This window comes from Mustela erminea, chromosome 7 (genome assembly GCF_009829155.1).
Source record: "Mustela erminea isolate mMusErm1 chromosome 7, mMusErm1.Pri, whole genome shotgun sequence".
Lineage (NCBI taxonomy): Eukaryota > Metazoa > Chordata > Mammalia > Carnivora > Mustelidae > Mustela > Mustela erminea.
In genome coordinates this window covers 116,199,679-116,221,957 of record NC_045620.1, presented here as the reverse complement: position 1 = coordinate 116,221,957, position 22,279 = coordinate 116,199,679, and the positions used below count along the sequence as shown (strand labels likewise).

The following is a 22,279-nucleotide window of genomic DNA, read 5'->3' as shown; positions in this document are numbered from 1 at the left end:
AGTCTCTGAATCTTGCACTACCTGCAACTCCTAAGAGTGTTAGCAAGTTTCCCTCTCCTTGCAGTAAACCTAGTTTATTTCTTCTATTAATAACTAAATTGGAGAGTGTCATGTTAGTGACCAAATTGTAGAGTGATAAATCTTCCAAGAAGTGCTTCAGATTAATTTACCAAAGAGGCTTCCTACTCTCTTACTTTTTATCCCCTTGATAACAAAACTACACTCCACATTTCATATCCCTCTACTTCAACTCCATAACTTCCCCCAAATTCTTTTTTTTTTTTAAGATTTTATTTATGTATTTGACAGACAGAGATCACAAGTAGGCAAAGAGGCAGGCAGAGAGAGAGAGGAAAGGAAGCAGACACTCCGTTAAGCAGAGAGCCCAATGTGGGGCTCCATCCCAGGACTCTGGGATCATGACCTGAGCCGAAGGCAGAGGCTTTAACCCACTGAGCCACCCAGGTGCCCCAACTTCCCCCAAATTCTTAACAATAAACTAAGAACATTCTGTTTCACAATTCAACATTTATGGGGATTTTTTAAATCTTAATTTTATAGTCAATGTTATCCACTACAGATAGAATTTGAGATAGTAAATACATTCTTTAGTAAGAATACCATTAGAAGTTTTTAACCTTTCCTCAGAATCTAGAAAATATGAGAGTCCCATTTCAGGTTACAGCATACTTATAAAAACAAAACTTTAAAATGTTAACTAAAAATGGTAGAGAAATGTTGGCTGATGAACTACTAAAATGTTTAAAATACCAGACATTTTGATTTGATCTTATATAGGTAATATATTTTTATTAGTATTTACTAGTAATGTTTATTTTAGGTAAGTGTCATAAATAATTCAATACTGGTTCTTACATAGAAAAGGCTAGTTACTACATCCACTTACCCATTTAAGACTATATTAATTCCACAGGAAACTTTCTGGGAGGATTCCTAATCTCTAATATTTTAACAGAAAGTTGCGTATGTTGAACTTCCAGTTAATGTTAGTTTAATTGATCTCACCCTCTGTCATATTTCAGACAACTACTCGGCAGTTTTATTGCTACGTTTGTTTTGTTGATTCCTCCACATAATCAAACATTTTATTAAATACCCATTCACTGCTGGGCACTGTCACAGCCCGGCTTGAGGGTCTTGAGGTAACTATTAACGTGTTTCTTGACCAAAGAGCATACATAGTTCTCATTTATGCTCAGAAAGCACTATCATCCCTGTGGGGATCAATTAAAAAAATACTGTAGAGGGGTGCCTGGGTGGTTCAGTGGGTTAAGCCTCTGCCTTCAGCTCAGGTCATGATCTCAGAGTCCTGGGATGGAGCCTCACATTGGGCTCTCTGCTCAATGGGGAGCCTGCTTCCCCCTCTCTCTGTCTGCCTCTCTGCCTACTGGTGATCTCTCTCTCTCTGTGTCAAATAAATAAATAAAATCTTTAAAAAAAATTTTAAAGATTAAAACAACAGTAACAACAAAAAACACCGTAGATACACGAGCAAAATACCTTTTACTGCCACCACTAACACCCTAACCAAACTGAAGCAACATCTCAGGTTGAAAAGTTCCTTCATATAGTAATATATCAACTAGACCAGATTTTACTCTCTCCACACCCCATCTAAAGATTTTGCTTGCTTTTTTTATATTTTCAGACTCTTAACACTGTTAATTCTTACCAGTGTTCAGATTCTTAACACTGATATGTTCATATGGGTGCTAATAATATCCTACAAAAGATGAGAGTATTCTGTTAAACTATAAAGATTCTAGACCCTTCTTTCTTGGATATAAACATAAGACAGACACATTTATGCAGAAAAATGTTTGGAAGAATAAACCTTCTATTTTGAAACACAACTAAAACCAAGCATGAAGAAGAGTCAATAATACAAAGTCTTATTATCAGATTCAGAAAAAAACAAACTAGTAATAGCACACAATTACATGTGCGATATACTTTTTTGTTAATGATCTTTCATGCAAATGCTGGGATGTGGTCTGGGAGTCTAATGAACTTAACTCTACTTGTAATGATGCACAGTAACACCAGTATACAGCCACTTCTGGATGCTGTACTTGTCTTGTTTCCCACTCCTCCACCTTTAAAGTGTGGGAAACAAACTGGGCTGAGTTAGAAACATACCAAATCAAGAAAAAAAAACTAACAAAACAAAAAGTAAAAGCTTTATTTAAAAACCAATATAAAGGAGACGGGGCGCCTGGGTGGCTCAGTGGGTTAAAGCCTCTGCCTTCGGCTCAGGTCATGATCCCAGGGTCCTGGGATTGAGCCCCGCATCGGGCTCTCTGCTCAGCGGGGAGCCTGCTTCCTCCTCTCTCTCTCTGCCTGCCTCCCTGCCTACTTGTGATCTCTGTCTGTCAAATAAACAAATAAATTCTTTAAAAAAAAGAATAAAAAATAAAAACCAATATAAAGGAGACAATACTAACAACCTTACAGAAATGAAAATTGTAAGAGAACACTATAAACAACTGCACACCAACAAATTAGATAACCTAAATGAAATGGATAAATTCCCAGAAACACACAAACTATCCAAACTGACTCAAGAATAGAAAAATTGGAACATATGTATAACAAGCAAAGACTGAGTTGGTAATTAAAAATGTCCCAACAATGAAAAGTCCAGGACCAGATGGTTTTACTAGTGAATCCTACCAAATACACAAAGTAGAATTAACGCCAATTATTCCCAAACTTTCCCCCCAAAACAGAAGAGTACAGAATACTTCTTACCTCACTTTATGAGGCTACCCTGGTTATATAGCTAGACAAAGACATCACAAGAAAACTACAAACCAATATCCTTTGTGAATATAAAGAAGTCCTCAATGACATACTAGCAAATGAAATCCAGCAACACAGTAAAAGAACTATATACCTCAATTAAGTGGAATTTATCCCAAGAATACAAGGGCAGTTCAATATATTGAAACCAAGCAATGCAATACACCGCATGAATAAAATTAAAGGAAAACAAAACACACATGATCATCTCAGTTGGTACAGAAAAAGCATTTCACAAAACCCAACACTCTTTCATGATAAAAACAGACTTGGAGGGTCAACCTGGGTGGCTCAGTGAGTTAAGCATCTGCCTTCTGCTTAGGTCATGATCCTGGAGTCCCAGGATCCAGCCTTGTATCAGGATCCCTGCTCAGCGGAGAGTCTGCTTCTCCCTCTGCCCCTCACCTTGCTTGTGCGCTCTCTCTCTCAAATAAATAAATAAAATTAAACAAAAAAACAAAAAAGACTTGGAATAGAAGGAAACTTTCTTGACCTAAGAAAGGGACATTTATGAGAAAACCCACAGCTAATATACTCAACAGCAAAAAAATAAAAGCATTCCCCTGAAAACAAGGAATAAGACAAGAATGCCCACTTTTGCCACTTCTTTTCAATTTTGTACTAGAAATTCCCAGCTAAAGTAATTGGGCAAGAAAAAGAAATAAAAGGCATCCAAATTGGAAAGGAAAATCTAAAATTATTCCTATTCACAGATGACATGATATTTTATATTAAAAAATTCTAAAGAATCAAAAAAATTCTAAACAATCCACATCAAAACTATTAAAGCTAATAAAGGAATTCAGGAGTATTGTAGGATACAAGATCAACCAAAAAAAAAAAATCAATTGTATTTCTATTCATTAGTGATGATGAATCCAAAAAGAAAATTAAGAAAACAAGTCCATATATGATAGACTCAAAAGGAATACTTAGCAATAAATTTAACCAAGGGTATAAAAGACATATATACTAAAACTATAAATAATACTAAAATAAAGACCTAAATAAAGACATCCTGTATATGTATAGACTTAATGCTGTTAAAATGGCAATACTCCCCAAAGAGATCTACAGATCCAATGCAATCTCTATCAAAATCTCAACTGCCTTTTTCACAGAAATGGAAAAGCTGATCCTCAAATTCATTTTGAACTTCAAAGGGCCCTAAATAGCCAAAATAATCTTGAAAAAGAACAAAGGTAGAAGACACACATTCCCAATTTCAAAACTTATACTACAAAACTACGGTGACCAAATAGTGTGGTACCGGCACAAGGACAGACCAATGGGACAGAACTGAAAATCCAGAAATAAACCTAAATATCTATGGGATAGAACTGTAAGTCCAGCAATAAACCCAAACACCTATGGAAAATTCAATGAGGAAAGATGAACCTCTTAAAACAGTGAGACAACTGGACATTCACATTCACAAAAGAATAAAGCTGGACCCCTACCTCACTCCATACACAAAATTTAACTCAAAATGGGCCAATAACCTAAATAGAACAGAACTATAAATCTCTCAGAAGAAAACGCAGGGGCAAATCATCATGATCTTGGATTTGCTAACAGTTTATTATTAGATAGAACACCAAAAGTATGAGCAAACAAAAGAAACAGATAAAACTGGACTTCATCAAAATGAAAAACTTCTGCACATGAAAAGATATTGTCAGGAAAATGAAAAGAACAACCTTAAAGGAGAAAATACTTGCAAATCATATATCTGATAAAGAATTAATACCTAGAATATATGCCTCTTATAACCCAACAACAAAAGGACAAACAACCCAATTTCAAAATATGCAAAAGATCTGAATAAACATTTTTCCAAATAAAATATACAAATGGCCAATAAACACCTGAAAAGATGTTCGAAATCATTAGTAATTAGAAAATGCTAATCAATCTACATTGAGATACCATTTCACACTCATTAGGATGGCTATTTAAAAAAGAAGAAATAGAGGGCGCCTGGGTGGCTCAGTGGGTTAAGCCGCTGCCTTCGGCTCAGGTCATAATCTCAGGGTCCTGGGATCGAGTCCCACATCGGACTCTCTGCTCAGCAGGGAGCCTGCTTCCTCCTCTCTCTCTCTGCCTGCCTCTCTGCCTACTTGTGATCTCTCTCTCTCTGTCAAATAAATAAATAAATAAATAATCTTAAAAAATTTTTAAAAAAAATAGTTTAAAATAAAAAAGAAGAAATAGAAGGAGGGGCACCTGGCTGGCCATAAAGGGTCGTAAGTTCAAGCCCCACATTGGACATAGAGAAAAGAGAAAAGCCAAAGGAGAGTAGAGGGGATGGGGAAGGGAGGGGAGGGGAGGGGAGAAGAGGGGAAAAGAAGGGGAGGGGAGGGAAGAGAAAAGAAGAGGAAGGAGGGAAGGAGGAAGGAAGAATGGAAGAAGAGAAAAGGAAAAAAGAGAAGAGAAGGAAAGAGAAGAAGTCTGTTTCTCCCTCTCCCTGTGCCCTTGTCCTTGCTTGTGTACTCATTCAATCACTCTTTCTCTCTCAAATAAAAAAAATCTTAAAAAAAAAAAAGTCACATATTGTATGGTCCCATTTATATGAAATATCCCAAATAGGTAAATCCATAAAGACAGATTTGATGGTTGACAGCAACTATAGATACATGGGAATGGGGAGCAACTTAATAGGCTTAAGAGGTTAACTGCTTAATAAATTTCTTTCGGGGTAATAAGAATGTTTTGAAATTTAATACAGGTGGTAGTTGTACAACATTGTGAATATGCTAAATGCCCATGAAACACACATTTTAAAATGGCTAATTTTGTATTATCTGAATTTCACCTCAATAAAACAAACCAAAAAAGACAATTTAGGGATGCCTGGGTGGCTCCATCAGCTTCTGACTTTGTCTCAGATTATGATCCTAGGATCCTGGAACAGAGTCCCACATCGAGCTCACTGGGGAGCCTGCTTCTCCCTTGCCTGCCGCTCCCCCAATTAAGTGAATGCCTACACTCCTAAATCCATGCCCTGCCGCATAGACAGAGAAGATGCCACCCAGATCTCACCAGTACTTAGTTTACACATCCTAGTGGGTATCTAGAAAATGGCCGTAATGTCCTAGTTTTATTTCTTCCCCCTACCCCCATATGTGGGGGGAGTACTAAAAAACAAAGTATCTTTGCCTAGAAACAGTCTCTAGACAGACTGAAAGGAAAAGAAAGGAAGAAGTACACAGCAATGGTGAGCTGAGAAATGACTCTAGACTCTAAACACATTTAAATATGGCAAAATTAAGACAGCCAAAATTACGTAAATCCTCCTCAAACATTTCTCAAAAAATACAATAGGAGAGGGGCATCTGGGTAGCTCAGTAGGTTAAGCATTTGCCTTCAGCTCAGGTCATGATCTCAGGGTCCTGGGATTGAGCCCCGCATCAGGTGAGCAGGGAGCCTGCTTCTTCCTACCCCACACCCCACTTGTGCTTGTGCGCTCACTCTCTCCCAACCTCAAATAAATAAATAAATAAAATCTTTAAAACAAATACAGGAGAGGAAAAAAATTAATGCATCAAACCTTGGTTTAATATATAAAAAAATGTGTGTAGTATCTAATGCTTAATGTTTTTTGCCATAACAAATATTCATTCAGGGTCCACAATCAATATCATTTTATCCATGTGAATTTCCAAAGGTTATGAAGAATGTCAATCCAATAGTATAAAAAGCTAACCTGTCTCAGGGAAAAAAAATCTTGTGAATAGAGCCCTAGAATGAAAACATTGGTCAGGACTATGTTAGTAACTAGTTGCATGGCCAAGTAATCCTAAAAAAATAATAATAAAACAATGTTTAATGCTGAAAATAATGTGAAATATATACATTATAAGGACATAGCATGAGGAGTCACTAACAAGCCAAATTTCTAAAATGCACTAAAAAATATGTGCCCCTAGATTAAAAATATATGAAGGTAATTTTTTAAAAACCCACCATGTCCAAAACATTGGATTGTACTTTCAAAACACTTTCTCTTCAAGTGGCCCATAAAATGTGAACAAGATAAGTTTAAGTTCATTCTAGACTCTTACTATAGTTAATTTTAATTACTTTCAATAAATGTGGCTCCTGAAATTAGTGTTCCTCAAGAAAACACTGAGTAGGGTAAAGATAAAGTGGCAAATAAGGAAGCAAATTCTCACAGGAAATTTAAAATGTTTAAATAGAGTTCAAAGTAGAAAAACACTAATGAAGAATATAAACAAGTTGAATTTAAAGGCTTTCTCCATGTATGCTCCAGATTTAGAAATTTAAGTCAGGGGCTCCTGGCTCCCCAGAAAAGGAGAGGGAGAAGCAGGCTTCCCACCCAACAGGAAGTCTGATGCCCTGTGCCACTGGAATCATGACTCCAACTGAATGCAGACCCTTAACCAACAGGGTTAAAACCACGTGTTTTGTTTTGGTTGGTTTTTATTTTTAAGATTTTTTTATTTATTAGTCAGAGATCACAAGTAGGCAGAGAAGCAGGCAGAGAGAGGGGGGAAGCAGGCTCCCTGCCAAGCAGAGAACCTGATGCGGCCCTCTATCCCAGGACTTGAGGATCATGACCTGAGCTAAAGGCAGAGTCTTTAACCCAATGAGCCACCTAGGCACTCCAAAACTACGTGGTTTTAAAGTGAGTCTAAATCACGTGGCCAAAGTGGTTAGAAGGTACAATCCAATGTTTTGGACATGGTGGGCTCTTTTTAAATTACCTTCATATATTTTTAATCAAAGGGCACATATTTTTTAGTGCATTTTAGATATTTGGCTTGTTAGTGACCCCTCATGCTATGTCCTTATAATGTATATTTCACATTATTTTCACAGACTGAATTCACCAGGCGAGCTGCGCTCTCTCTCTCTCTGTCAAATAAATAAAATATATTTTAAAAAAAGAAATATAAGTCACATTTTAAAGAATGTTTTCAAGCCAATTTAGACTATACAAGAAAACTGTTTTGATTATTAATTAAATATATAATATGTCGGGCCGCCTGGGTGGCTCAGTCCTTAGGCATCAATCTGCCTTCGGCTCCGGTCATGATCCCAAGATCCTGGGATTGAGCCCCACAGCAGGCTCCCTGCCTGTGCTCCCTCTCTCACTGTCTGTCTGTCTGTCTATCTCTCTCTCTCTCTCTGTCAAATAAATAAATAAATAAATTATATATATATATATATATATATAAAGTGTCAAATACCCATTTCTACAAACTCAAAATATTGGGGTGCCTGGCTGGCTCAATGGACCACGCAACTCTTAACCTCAGGGTCATGAGTTTGAGCCCCACACTGGGAGTTGAGCCTGCTTTTAAAAAAGAGAAAAGAAAAGAAAAAAATGCTCAAAATATTAATTACTATGATCATATTCCTGTTATTTATACAGACTGAAATATAACATACTTTTTTCCCCATTTAGAGTACCAACTTTTCATTTCTTCACAAAACTAAACACTAAAATCTTCTACAAGAATATAAATTTTCGGGGCACCTGGGTGGCTCAGTGGATTAAAGTCTCTGCTTTTGGCTCGGATCATGATCCTGGGGTCCTGGGATCAAGCCCCACATCGGGCTCTCTGCTCAGCAGGGAGCCTGCTTCCCTTCCTCTCTCTCTGCCTGCCTGACTCTCTGCCTACTTGTGATCTCTGTCTGTCAAATAAATAAATAAAATCTTAAAAAAAAAAGAATATAAATTTTCAGATTTTATACTTAAGATTTATAATGAGACAAGATGAACAAAATGAAATGTTTATTTAAAAACATTCCTGACATTACATACATGGCTTTTATTATCTTTTCCACTAGCAAGCAATTACTGAACTCCTTGTGTGTAAGACACAAACTACAAAAAGAACCAGTGACAGCCATTTCCATCAAGAGGTTTATCCAGTTGGGGAAATAGCTATATAAAACAAGATAGGCTAAAAATACAGTGCCTAATGAGGGATTTAAGAGTTCAGATGAAAGAAAAGTGTCAGGAAGAAAAATAAATTAGGTCTTAAGGTAGAACCAGAAAAGCAGAAGATGGCAGGGTATTTCCAAACAAAAGGAAGCAATAAACAAAAGCACAAATGTGGAAATGACCATCTCAGTTGCATGAAACAAAAGCCCGCATAGTTGAGAAAGGGGAGCTAGAAGAACCCCTTAAGCTGACATTAAGGAGTTTGCTTGAAGACCCTTAGCGAAAGGAGCCAGCTAAGCCACACATTGATTCTTGACCCACAGAAACTGAGATAGTAAGTATTATTATCCTAAAAAAAAATTTTTTAAGTTTGCTTATTTCCCATATAGACAATGGATAACCACTGAAAACTCATACACTTGAAAATGTGTTTTAATTACAAGACAGCATATTAAAACATTGTGCACTATATAATTTATACAACATACAGGGTTAAGAACTTTACATATTTGGGAGTTTTTCATGATTATCTTGCTTTTATCGATCTTATGCCATGAAACTCCACAAAACAGAATGTTTTACAAGTTAAATGATTCCCTAACATTTTACTGTCAAAGAAATATATACGTTTAATTGTCTAAGATGTTAATTTACTAAAAGCCTTGTATGGGATGCAATATGGAATGGTACTTAAGAGCTCCAACTGTGGATCGAGCTGGTTGGAACACTAGCACCAACAATGTGACGCTGAATAATCTAATCATTTTCATGGGCTGTTGTACTAAAAGAGAAATGCAAGTGCAAATGCCTGACATACAGCAAAGACTCAATATATGCTGGCTATAATCATTCAAGAGAATCCAGAAGCCCCAGCATATGGAGCATCTGAGGGTTCATTTGTACTTACCTACTACTTCCCAAATTTTTAGTAAGACACTACCATGTATTTAGTGAATACTTCCTGATTAACTAATATGTACAAAGCAACCATTCATTACTGCTGGATGGACAAACTGGTAAATAGACTATACAGAAATCTAAAACACAAACTGTCTTAACTCAGTTAAAAAATTCTACAGGGGCGCCTGTGTGGCTCAGTAGGTTGGGCCGCTGCCTTCGGCTCAGGTCATGATCTCCGGGTCCTGGGATCGAGTCCCACATCAGGCACTCTGCTCAGCAGGGAGCCTGCTTCCCTTCCTCTCTCTCTGCCTGCCTCTCTGCCTACTTGTGATCTCTCTCTGTCAAATAAATAAATAAAATCTTAAAAGAAAAAAAAAATTCTACACCATCTACTCCACAGGCAATTTTATAAACCAGAAAACCCAAATATGTATATGATATTTCACTTAATCTAGCTGAACAAAGTTATTCATATAAAGTCCTTAATTATTAACAAATTCATAGGGTGCCTGGGTGGCTCAGTTGGTTAAGCAAGCAACTCCTGATTTCACCTCAAGGCATGCTCTCAGGGTCATGTGATCTAGCCCTATGTCAGGACACACTGAGCATGAAGCTTGCTTAAGATTCTTTCTCTCTCATAAATAAATAAACAAATAAATAAATAGGTCATTACCTTTTCTATTCAGTTTAAGATATATACTGAATAACCAAAATAATTTTCTTCCATATAATCTCTTCACTTATTCATTCATATATTTATTTAATGAAGTTTACAAAATAGTCCTATTTCACACCGAGACTATTTCTGACACTGGGGTGACAACAATAGGAAAAGCAGGTCTGTGTTCTCAAGGAGCGTGTATTATAGAGAAGGGAGGCAGACAGTAAATAGGTAAACAAAGTAACTTCAAATTTCGATCAATGCTATCAAACAGAACTATTACTTTGTAGCCACTCTGTCTAGTAGAGAAGACAGAGTTTAAAGATTTTGTTTATTTATTTGAGAGAGAGAGAGTACTAGTGGGGGATGCAGAGGGAGAGGGAGAAGCTGACTCCCCACTGAGCAAGGAGTCTGACATGGGGCTCAAACCCAGGACTCTGGGATTATCATCTGAGCCAAAGGCAGACACCTAACTGACTGAACCACCCAGGTACCCTGAGAAGACAAAAGTTAAAAAAAAAAAAAAAAGGGCAGGGAAGGCACCTCAAGTATCTAACAACTGAACTGAGACCTGAGGAGTAAGAAGAGGCAACTGGGGGTGGAGGGCGCCTGGGTGGCTCAGTTGTTGAGCAACTACATTCAGCTCAGGTCATACTCCATGCTCCTGGAGTCCCAGGATCAAGTCTCAATCGGGCTCACTGCTTAGCAGGGAGTCTGCTTCTCCCTGACCCTCCCGCCTCTCATGCTCTCTCTCATTCTCTCTCTGAAGTAAATAAAAACTTAAAAAAAGAAAAAAAAAAAAAAAAAAAGACTTGGGGGTAGAAATTTCTAGAAAGAGAGAATAGCAAGTAAAATAGCCCTGAGTAGAGAGCTCACCATGTTAAATGAATCAGAAAGAAAAAATAACCAGTTCCACAAATCCTAGTAAATAAGGGGGAGATGACAAAAGATAAAGTACAATAGGCAGGAATAAGCCAAATCATGTAGGCTACCTATAATCAGAAGCTTAAATACAAAAAAAAAAAAAAAAATCATTGAAGCAGGAATCATTAAAGCAGTACAGTTACATATGATTTCCTTGGTTTGTAAGTTCTAAAACATACTCTTACAGCATACTAAGAAATATAATTAAATACATAATTTAGAGCTAACTTTATCATCATATATTTGGCAAGTTAGTGTTAGACAAATAACTAAGAGTCATGAGCATTTAGTGAGCTCCTGCTGTGTGCCAGATGCTGCTTTGGGTGCTAGAGATACAAAGATGACAGCAGTGATGTCGCCTTTCACTCTGAGCAATAAATACAAAACTGGTAATGGTGATGTCATCTACTCTGAACAGTAAATACAAAACTGATGATGGTGATACCTTCTTCTACACTAAGCAACCCAGTTTTCTTCCTAAAGGCTCAAAGTAGTAGTTCTTTATGTAGTGTATTAGAACCATCTTTGGTGTATGGTAAAAATGCAGATATCTGGGTCCCCCTTAAGCAATTCTAATTCAGCAGATTTCCAATAATCCCTCTCCACAGAGGTGAAAGAAGTATATCAGAATCACTTATATCACTGTCCTCTAGAAAATCAGGTCAAAATGAGTGACAAAAGCAGTATATAATATAGTACAGGATATACTGTGGAGGGGTGGGGAGTGTATATGAAAATAAACAGTCAGATTGACAGTCACTAGAATAGAGAACTGGGGGGGGGGGGGTAGGAGGGTTAATATAATTGCCAAGGAAAAGCAAGGATTTCTATAATCCAGCAGTTCTCAAAGTAACATCTGCAGATTCCTGGGGCTCTCTGAGACCCTTTCAGAAGGTCTATCAAGTTAAAATCATTTTCATAATAATACTAAAAATATTATTTGCTTCCTTCACTGTATTAACATTTGCTCTGATGGTTCAAATGTAGGTAAAACTGCTAAGCATCTTTTTTTTAATTTTATTTATTTGAGAGAGAGAAGCATGAGCAGGTGGGTAGAGGCAGAGGAAGAGGGAGAAGCAGGCTCCCAGCCAAGCAGGGAGCCCCATATGGGGTTCAATTCCAAGACACAAGGATCATGACCTGATCTAAAGGCAGACTTAAATGACTGCACCACCCAGGTGCCCCAACTGCTAAGCATCTTATTAGCAAGGGTACTAGACAATATTAGCAGCCATTACATTCTTCGCCACCACACACATAACTTTAAAAAAAAAAAAAAAAAAAAAAGCCAGTTTCATTTAGGAATGTCTTTGATGAACTATAGCTATAAATATGACATATTATATCTCAACCCTTGAGTACACACTTTTCAATATGCTGTGTGCTGAAATGGAAAGCACGATGGCTGTCTCAAAGGAAAGCACTTACATGACTGAGTTGTAAGCTGACCTAGCCACTTTTTTATGGAACAACATTTTTCTTGAAGGAATGACTGACAAATAATGGTTACTTAATCTTGGGCATTTAGCAGAATTTCCTTGAAAATCAACAGTGAGCCTATCATATCAAGGAAAACAACTGTCAGTATATATTGCTGACTATGAATTCAAGCTTTGAGAAAACTGAAATTCTGCAAAATTTGTTTCTACCATTATGGGCAAAAGCTTCCCAAGTCAACTAGACTTTTCTGATAAGAATGGTGATACTAACAAATGTGATTCTTTAACGATGAATGATAACATTTGCAAGATCGGCATAAACCAAGGAACAAGTATTTTCCAAATGACTAATGCATGTGTTATAAAAATTCTGCACAGATATAGATCCACTTTAAGTGGAAGATAGACAGATCTTAATGAAAACAGTAGAAAAACTTCATTACTGGGGCACCTGGATGGCACAGTCAATTAAGTGTCTGACTCCTCATTTTGGCTCAGGTTGTGGTCTCCGGGTTGTGGGCTCCACACTCAGTGCAGACTCTGCTTGAGATTCTCTCTCCTTCTCCCTCTGCCCCTTCCACTTGTTCGGTCTCTACTCTCTCTCTCTCAAATAAACAAAATCTTAAAAAAAAAAAAAAAAAACCTTCATTGCTAGGATTTCAAATTCCAGATTGGAATTAATCTTTCTAAAATTGCCTTTAGAAGCACACCACTCTGATACTGACAATCTCACAGGTATATTAAATATGTATAATTCATCCCATGTTAACTGTATTTCAATAAAACAATTTTTAGAAACCACAAGTTTAGTTTTAGTGTAACATCATAAAAGGATATCCACAATTATCTGAAAAGTCCACTAAAATACTCTGCCTTTCTCCAATTCATATCTGTATGAGGCCAGATTTTCTTGATATGGTTCAGGTTAAAAATACATCTCAACAGGGGCGCCTGGGTGGCTCAGTGGGTTAAGCCGCTGCCTTCGGCTCAGGTCATGATCTCAGGGTCCTGGGATCGAGTCCCGCATCGGGCTCTCTGCTCAGCAGGGAGCCTGCTTCCTTCTCTCTCTCTCTCTCTCTGCCTGCCTCTCAGTGTACTTGTAATTTCTCTCTGTCAAATAAATAAATAAAATCTTTAAAAAAAAAAAAAAAATCTCAACAAAATGAATGCAGTAACAGATATGAGACTCCAGCTGTTTTCTATTAAGCTAGACATTAAAGATATTTGCAAAAATGTAACAAATGCCAATCTTTCATATCTTCCTTGTTTTGGAAAATAAATTTACTTTCATTAAAAATGCTATTAATATTAACATGTAATGGGTTTTTATTTTTAAAATATTTTAAGTAAATATTTTAAAAGCTCAGTTTTAGTTTCTAATTTGGCAAATATTGATAGATATAATTTGTGATTTTTTTTAAAGCTGTTTGCGGTAATCAGTCATTTTGAGGAGTGTAAAGGGACTCTCAGCCTGAAAAGTCTGAAAATAACTGTTGGAGATCTAATAATACATTATTTAGCTATTTAGATATTCAGCTCTGGGTCATCTTACTGAATACACCATAACAATCTTCTTTTGAAGAATGAGAATAAGCAATAACCAAAAAGGAGGGTGTGATAGGTAGAATGACTCTCCATGTTACAACACAAAAATATCTTCAATTATTAAATTTGTTAAGTACAAAAAGTACAGAAAAATTATACAATATGCTATATACTACTATTTGCTGAAAAGGTATAGGAAATGACGATATATTCATATGTGCTTGTATATGCTTAACAAATCAATGGATGCTCAAGAAATTGATTAAAAACACATACCTATTTAAGAGATGGGGAATATGAAACATACAGGGGTGGCAAAGCAATGAGCCTCTTAATTAATCCCTTAATTTTTAAAATGTCTGAATGTAGTCACAATATTTTTAAATTTATAATCCCATTTAAAAGAAAATAATCCTAAACCAATATTAAGCTACAATTCACATGTATTTTCAATTTCTAGGTTGCCCTAATCTCAGGGAGGGAGAGGGGGGAAGCTGACTCTTTTTATTAGCTCTGAAGAAAAACGGTATTGCTCGCCACTAAAAACTTATCCCAGAAGAATAAGCACTGGTCAATCTGATTTCTAGGACACAATACAGAAATGTTTTTTAAACCTATAAATAAATTTACCAACTGAAAAAGCCAAAACAGCAATAAGTAATAAGAAAATATTCAGGTGAAACTAGCAGTTATTTTATTAACTTTTCTATATTTAAAAGATGTCACTGATGGAATTAAATGCAAATTCAGATATTGCACATGACAAAAAAATCAGTGAACATGAAAACAAAGTAAAATAAAAATTATCTGAGGCACCTAGGTGGCTCGGTCGTTAAGCATCTGCCTTAGGCTCAGGTCATGACCCCAGGGTCCTGGGATCGAGCCCCCCTCCACATTGGGCTCCCTGCTCAGCAGGGAAGCCTGCTTCTCCCTCTCCCACTTCCCCTGAGTGTGTTCCCTCCCTTGCTCTCTGTCAAATAAATAAATAAAATCTTTTTTTTTTTTTAAGATTTTATTTATCCATGTGAGAGAGAGAGTGAGAAAAAGCATGAGGGGAGAAGGTCAGAGGGAGAAGCAGACTCCCCATGGAGCTGGGAGCCCCATGTGGGGTTCGATCCTAGGACCCTGGGATCATGACCTGAGGGGAAGGCAGCCACCCAACCAACTGAGCCACCCAGGTGCCCTAAATAAACAAAATCTTTTTAAAAAATTATCTAAAAGGAAGCACAGAGAGAAAGAAAGGAAAAAAAAATAATTCCCAATTAACTAGAGGACAATATCAAGCTATTTAACATACTTTTAACTGGAGTCTAGAAAACAAAGGGGGTAAAAAGAAAAAATATTTGAGGTAATAATGACTAAAATGACAATTTTTCTAAATTTGCTGCAAACTATAACCCAAGGATCCAAGGAACTTCGCAAATTCCAAAAAGGATAAACTCAGAGATTACTCAAAGGCACATACACGACGATAAAATGGCAAGAAAATGGTAATAAGTTAAAAAAAAAAAAAAAGCTTAACACAACCACAAGAAAAGAAAAAATCTACTCTGTTAAAAGAAACAAATATTTTTTTAAAATCTCACAGAATTCTCAGAAGCTGTGCAAGCCAAAATTCAATATAATATTTATAAAGTGCTAAAAGAAATACTGTCAGGCACCTGGATGGCTCAGTCAGTAGAGCATCCAAGTCTTGATTTTTTTTTTTTTTTTTTATTCAGGTCATGATCTCAGCCCCTCAATGGGCTCCCCCTCAGAAGGATCTGCTTGAGATTCTCTCTCTCTCTCTCCCCTTCTCACCTCCTGCACATGTGCACTCTCTCTTCTCTCAAATAAATAACAAAATCTTCAAAAAAAAAAAATTAGTCATTAGAGAAATGCAAATGAAAACCATAATGATAGAACTTCACACTCATTAGGATGGCTATTATTAAAAGGAAAAAACAAGTGTCCACAAGAATGTGAAGGAAGTAGAATCCGTGAGCATTGTTGGTAAGAATGTAGAATAGTGCAACTGCTGTTAATATCAGTTTGCTAGGGGCGTCTGGGTGGCTCAGTGGGTTAAGCCGCTGCCTTCGGCTCAGGTCATGATCTCAGGGTCCTGGGATGGAGTCCCACATCGGGCTCTCTGCTCAGCGGGGGGCCTGCTTCCCTTCCTCTCTCTCTGTGATCTCTTCCCTTCCTCTTTCCTACTGTGATCTCTCTCTGTCAAATAAATAAATAAAATCTTTAAAATATATATATATATCAGTTTGCTAATTCCCCAAAGAGTTAAACATGGAATTACAATATGACCCAGCAATTCCACTCCTAGATAGATACCCAAAACAACTGAAAGCAGGGACTCAAGCAGATACTTGTACACCAACATTTATAGCAATACTATTCCCAAAGCCAAAAGGTACAAACAACCCAATCATCTATCAATAAGTGAATGAGGGGTGCCTGTGTGGTTCAGTGGATTAAGCCTCTGCCTTCAGTTTGGGTCATGATCCCAGGATCCTGGGATCGGGCTCTCTGCTCAGTGGGGAGCTTGCTTCCCTCTCTCTCTCTCTCTCTGCCTTCCTCTCTGCCTACTTCTGATCTCTCTCTGTCAAATAAACAAATAAAATCTTTAAAAAAGAAAAATAAGAAATAACATTCTGATTCATGTATGCTATGAATTAACCTTGAAAATATGCTAAGTGAAGTAAGACGGACAAAAGGACAAATACTGGGTGCCTGGGCGGCTCAGTGGGTTAAGCCGCTGCCTTCGGCTCAGGTCATGATCTCAGGGTCCTGGGATTTTGAGTCCCGCATCGGGCTCTCTGCTCAGCAGGGAGCCTGCTTCCTCCTCTCTCTCTCTCTCTCTCTGCCTGCCTCTCTGCCTACTTGTGATCTCTCTCTGTCAAATAAATAAATAAAATCTTTAAAAAAAAAAAAAAGGACAAATACTATATAAGTCCACTTAAATGAGGCACCTAGGATAGGCAATTCATAGATAAGGTAGAATGGTGGTTGCCAGGAAATGAGAGGAGTCAACGGGAAGTTAGGGTTTTTAATGGGTACAGACTTTCATTTGGGGAAAACATGCTAGAGATGGATGTTGGTGATAGTTGCAAATTTTATGAATGCACCTAATGCCACAGAAGTGTACACTTAAAAATTAGTAAGATAGACAATTTTGTGCTATGTTTATTTTACCCCAATAAAAAAAAATTGTCTCTGTATAACTAAGGCCTTGCTAGATAGTTCACACTAAGAATGTGATTTATGGTAAATGCCTGTTTTTGTTTTCCTGGTACCCTGGGCCACACTGTATCACTATGAGATCTCCAAAAGACAGGAGGGCTGAAGACTGATTAGCTGAGGTAAGTCACAACCGTGCTTCAAGCCTACAAGACTGCCCCGCCAACTGTTCCCCAATAGTACCCCCCCCAATGCCCCCACCACCGCCGCCACATAAAAACCCTGGATACCAAAGCCCAGATGAGCTTCCCCAGTTGGCAGGACTTCATTTTGTTGTCATGCATCACTGATGAAAGAATTAAACACTGTCAGAGCAACTCCACTGAGAGGACAACTAGACCCTTACACTTGTTTTCTCCTCTATTCCACTGTATGTACTTTTTCCTTTCCTCGATTTTACTCTGCACCCTTTCTCTGTCTGTAATAAACCATACTTGTAAATATAACAGCTTTTCTGAGTTCTCTGAGTCCTTCTAAGGAATCATCAAACCTCAAGGTAGTCTCGGTGACCCCTGACCCAGAGAGAAAAGCAAGTACCATGCAAACATTAAGCATAAGAAAGCTGGCCTGGCTTTATATTATAAAACAAGGAATACTTCAGAACAAGAATTACTACCAGATACAAACAGGAACATACATAATAACAGTCAATTCCAGAAACAATCCCAAACATGTAAATCAAATAGCAGAGATTCAAACTATAGGAAACAACAAATCAACAAAACTAAAAGCAACAATACACAAATCCAGAATTATAGTTGGAAATTTCATCACTGCTCTCAGGAATTAACATAAATAATAAAATAAGGAAAATCAACAGGATCATAAAAGATTTAAATACAATAACCCAACTTAACCTAATTAACATTTAGGAAGCATTCCACCCCACAACTACAGAAAACATACATTATTTTCAAATGAACACAGAACATTCACCAAGATAGACCATGTAATGAGCCATAAAACAAGTCTATTGTTAGTTGTCTGGGCCCAAGGGAGAAAAACAGATGCAACATTTCCTAAACTTATTTGACCATAAAGCCTTTCTGCAAAGGCATCTCCAGGGACTACTGTTTCTCAGAACACTTTGGGAAAAGCTATCCCACCCATTTTCACCTCTTCCTATTTCTCCTCCTAGTTGTAACTAGCAAAATAAGGGAATCCATAAAAAGATCCTTTCCTTGGCTACTCAGCTAGAACTAGCCAATCTTATGAAGTACCTGCAAAAGTCCTAAAGCAGGAATAAGCCTGACATATTTGGGAAACAGTTAAGGGGCCAGAACAGCCAGAACAGCATAAAGGATTAAGTGCTAGGAGATGAAATCAGAAAGTTATGCAGCAGAGGTCAGAGCATGTAAGACCTTCTAAACATCAGTAAAAATTGTGAATGTGATTTTAAGTATGAGGGGAGGGCTTTGAGAAAAGAATATTATCTCATTCATATATTTAAAAGATACCCCTCTCAAAAAGTGAAACAAGATGAAACCAGAGAGGGAGACAAACCATAAGAGACTCTTAGGAAACAAACTGGTGGTTGTTGGTGAGTGGGGATGAGGGAGGATGGAGTGACTGACTGATGTTGTACATGTTGTAGTGAGCCCTGGGTGTTGTTTAAGACTGATGAATCACCGACCTGCACCCTGAAATAAATAATACATTATACATTAATTTTAAAAATTAATTAATTAAAAATGAAAAAAAAAAATAAAAGATCTCCCTCTCTCTGCTGTGTAAAGAACAGAATGGAAACTAGGCAACCAGTAAGGAAGCTCTGGAAACCATAAACAATGTCAAAAACTACAGCAGCGTACACCAGACTTAAATGTGTATGTCAAAGAAAAAATGCCCAGTTTTTTCTGCAAAGAAAACTGTGCTGAGATGTCTTTAAGCATTTTCTTTACCTGGCTCCCCAGGATATCTCATTCTCCACCTACTGAGATGCTTAATCTGCCTTCCTTAAGTGATCTCCCTCATCTCCCCAACCTGTTCAGGCTGGAAATGTTTTAAGGCTTAGGTCATGAACCTTTTTTCTAGCTATTCTCATTCTTGTGATGATTTCACCCAGACACTTGGCTTTGAAAGCACCCATGGGGCGCCTGGGTGGCTCAGTAGGTTAAATAAAGCCTCTGCCTTTGGCTCAGGTCATGATCTCAGGGTCCTGGGATGGAGCCCCACATTGGGCTCTCTGCTCAGCAGGGGGCCTGCTTCCTCCTCTCTCTCTCTCTCTGCCTGCCTCTCTGCCTACTTGTGATCTCTGCCTGTCAAATAAATAAATAAAATCTTTTAAAAAATAAATAAATAAAATAAAACCACCCATCTGTATAATGATAATTCCCAATTTTACATCTCCAATCTAGGCCTCTCCCCTAAACTCCAGGCTCATGTAGCCAGGTGATTGTAAACATCTTAAAATTTAACAAACCAAAATTGACATCCTAACCTGCCTTGCCCCATTTTTTTTCTAAGTCCTCCCTACCTCAGATGGTAGCTACTCCACTCCTGCAATTGCTAAGGGATAAACCTTAAGAAATACCCATGACTCTTATCTTCCTCTCACAGCCCACTTTCAAGTATGGCAGCAAATCCTTTCAGCTCTACCTTCAAAATCTATCCAGTAACCAACCACTTCTTACCCACCTCCCCTGCTATTACTCAGTCCAGTTGGACTAGAGCTTTCCCCTCAACTGGTCTCTCCAGTTCTGCCCTTGCCACAGCCTTCACCACTCCCCAAGGACCAAAACAGCAGTCAAGTGGTTCTAGTAAATCTGAATTAGATCATGTCATCACCTGCTCAAAACCTTCCAAAAGCTGCTCAACGAAAGCCCGTACAGTGGTCTTCAAGACTCACCCGACCACATCACTTCTGTGCCTCTGCTCCAGCCCCTTACTTTGAACCTCTTATCACACTGCTCTGTCCCAGGTCACTTCGTGCCAGTTGCCAAGGACTCCTCACTGTTCCTCAAACACTCCAAGCCTGCTTTAGCCTCACGACCTTTAAACTTGCAGGACCCTCAGCCTAAAATTATTCCAGCCCCTAAAATCGTCTAGAATGCAAGGCTCACTCTCTCACCTACTTCAAGTCTCCACTCAAATGTCACTCAAGTAAAGTCTTCCCTTTCAATGTTATTTAAAAAACTGCAAACTTCTCTGCCATCCTTAAAACTCTTTATATACCAGCAAGCTCTGCTTTATTTGCTTTATTTTATTTTATTTTATTTTATTATAAAGCAAATATTATATACTTTCCTGTATCTAATATACTATATATTTTACTTATTTACCTTATTTATTGTCTGTCTCCTCCAAATAGAACACACACTCTAGGGATTTTTATGTTTCATCTCCTGTTACAAAACTAGTCCCTAGAGCAGTACCTTTCACAAAGAACTCGGTTTATTCAATATTGAATCACTGAATGTTAAGTAAAGCCTCTCCAGAAATGTCAAGTTTTGCTAGGCCCAGGGCACCTGGGAAGCTCAGTCGGTTAAGCATCTGCCTTTCAGCTCAGGTCATGATCTCATGATTAAGCCCCACATCAGGCTCCCCACTCAAGGTCTGCTTCTCCCCCTGCCCCACTCCCCCCCCCACTCATGCTCTGCGCCCTCTCTCTCTCTAATAAATAAATAAAATCTTAAGGAAAAAAAAAAAAAGTTTTGCTAGGCCCGAATCAAATTCTGGGACTAGCCTAATTAAAAAAAAAAAAAAACTCCTGTGTCAGTATTTATATTCCATGAATAATATTCAATATTCCCAAGTGTTTCTAGTCACACTTTTATTATTCTATAAACTAAGATATTTACTTAACAATTACAGAGATGCTTACTGATTCCAAACAATTTGACTTCTCTCTTACTCCAGCATCACTACAAATAGAAAAAACGGCAGACTTCAGCCAGAAGTCCTTTGTTCAAATCCTAGCTCAACATTTATCAGTAGTATGACTCAGGCAGTTTTAGCCTCCTCCAAATCTTAGTTCCTCATCAAAGATAGCAAGGAGCGGGTAGATTAAAGCCCTACCTGCCTTACCTATCCTATACCTAATCACAGGATTATTGTGAAAATCCAAAATATATAAGAAAATGCTTTATAAACCATAAATCATATACAAGTATAGGTAAACGTCAAAAGTTTGAGAAAACTCTGAAATGGAACAGAAAAAGTCAATGTTTGGGAGAGCATATCTCACCATACCTCCTGGAGTCAGACTGCTCCCTGGAGTCCCTCTTCCACTTTCTACACCTTAAACAAGTTAGTCAACCTCTCTGAGTCATTGTTTCCACATCCATAAATGGAGATAATAACCTTGTAAAATCCTTTTGAGGATTACAGCTTATATACAAATATATGTAATGCACCTATGGAATAAGCTTAATGAAAGATACTTTTGTTATTCATTTTTGTCTTTCAAAAGGACAAAACCCCTAAAACAGATAAATACAAACTACACCATGGAGTTAGGAAAAAAGATGTTTTATTTGGAAATCATATGAGAAAAAAGAAGGAAAGTGAAAAAGAGCCAGAGGTAATCAAGCAATAATCTCAACAGTTTGCCTATTAAGTTTGTTCTTTCTTTGTCTTGCCCTTCTCCAAGTAAATCAGCAGGATGAAATGCAAAGAAAAATCAGCATACAAAACACCACATTTAGTAATCCAAAAAAGTTAATTTTTAATCTAAATATATAATCTCTTTTCTTCAAAGTAGAACATTTTTTTTCTTTTTTTTTTAATTTTTTATAAACATATATTTTTATCCCCAGGGGAAAGAAGAACATTTTTATTAGTTCTTTAAGCTTTTACACACCAATATGTATTTTGACACTCGAAACTCAAGGCACATATCAAAAA

The 22,279-nt window shown here is 37.5% G+C and overlaps 1 protein-coding gene across 2 annotated transcripts in view; it reads right to left on the bottom strand.

The window, feature by feature from the left end:
- Window positions 1-22,279, bottom strand: part of MEMO1 (mediator of cell motility 1) — a 116,029-nt gene that overhangs the window by 86,453 nt on the left and 7,297 nt on the right. The gene's annotated exons all lie outside the window — the stretch shown is intronic.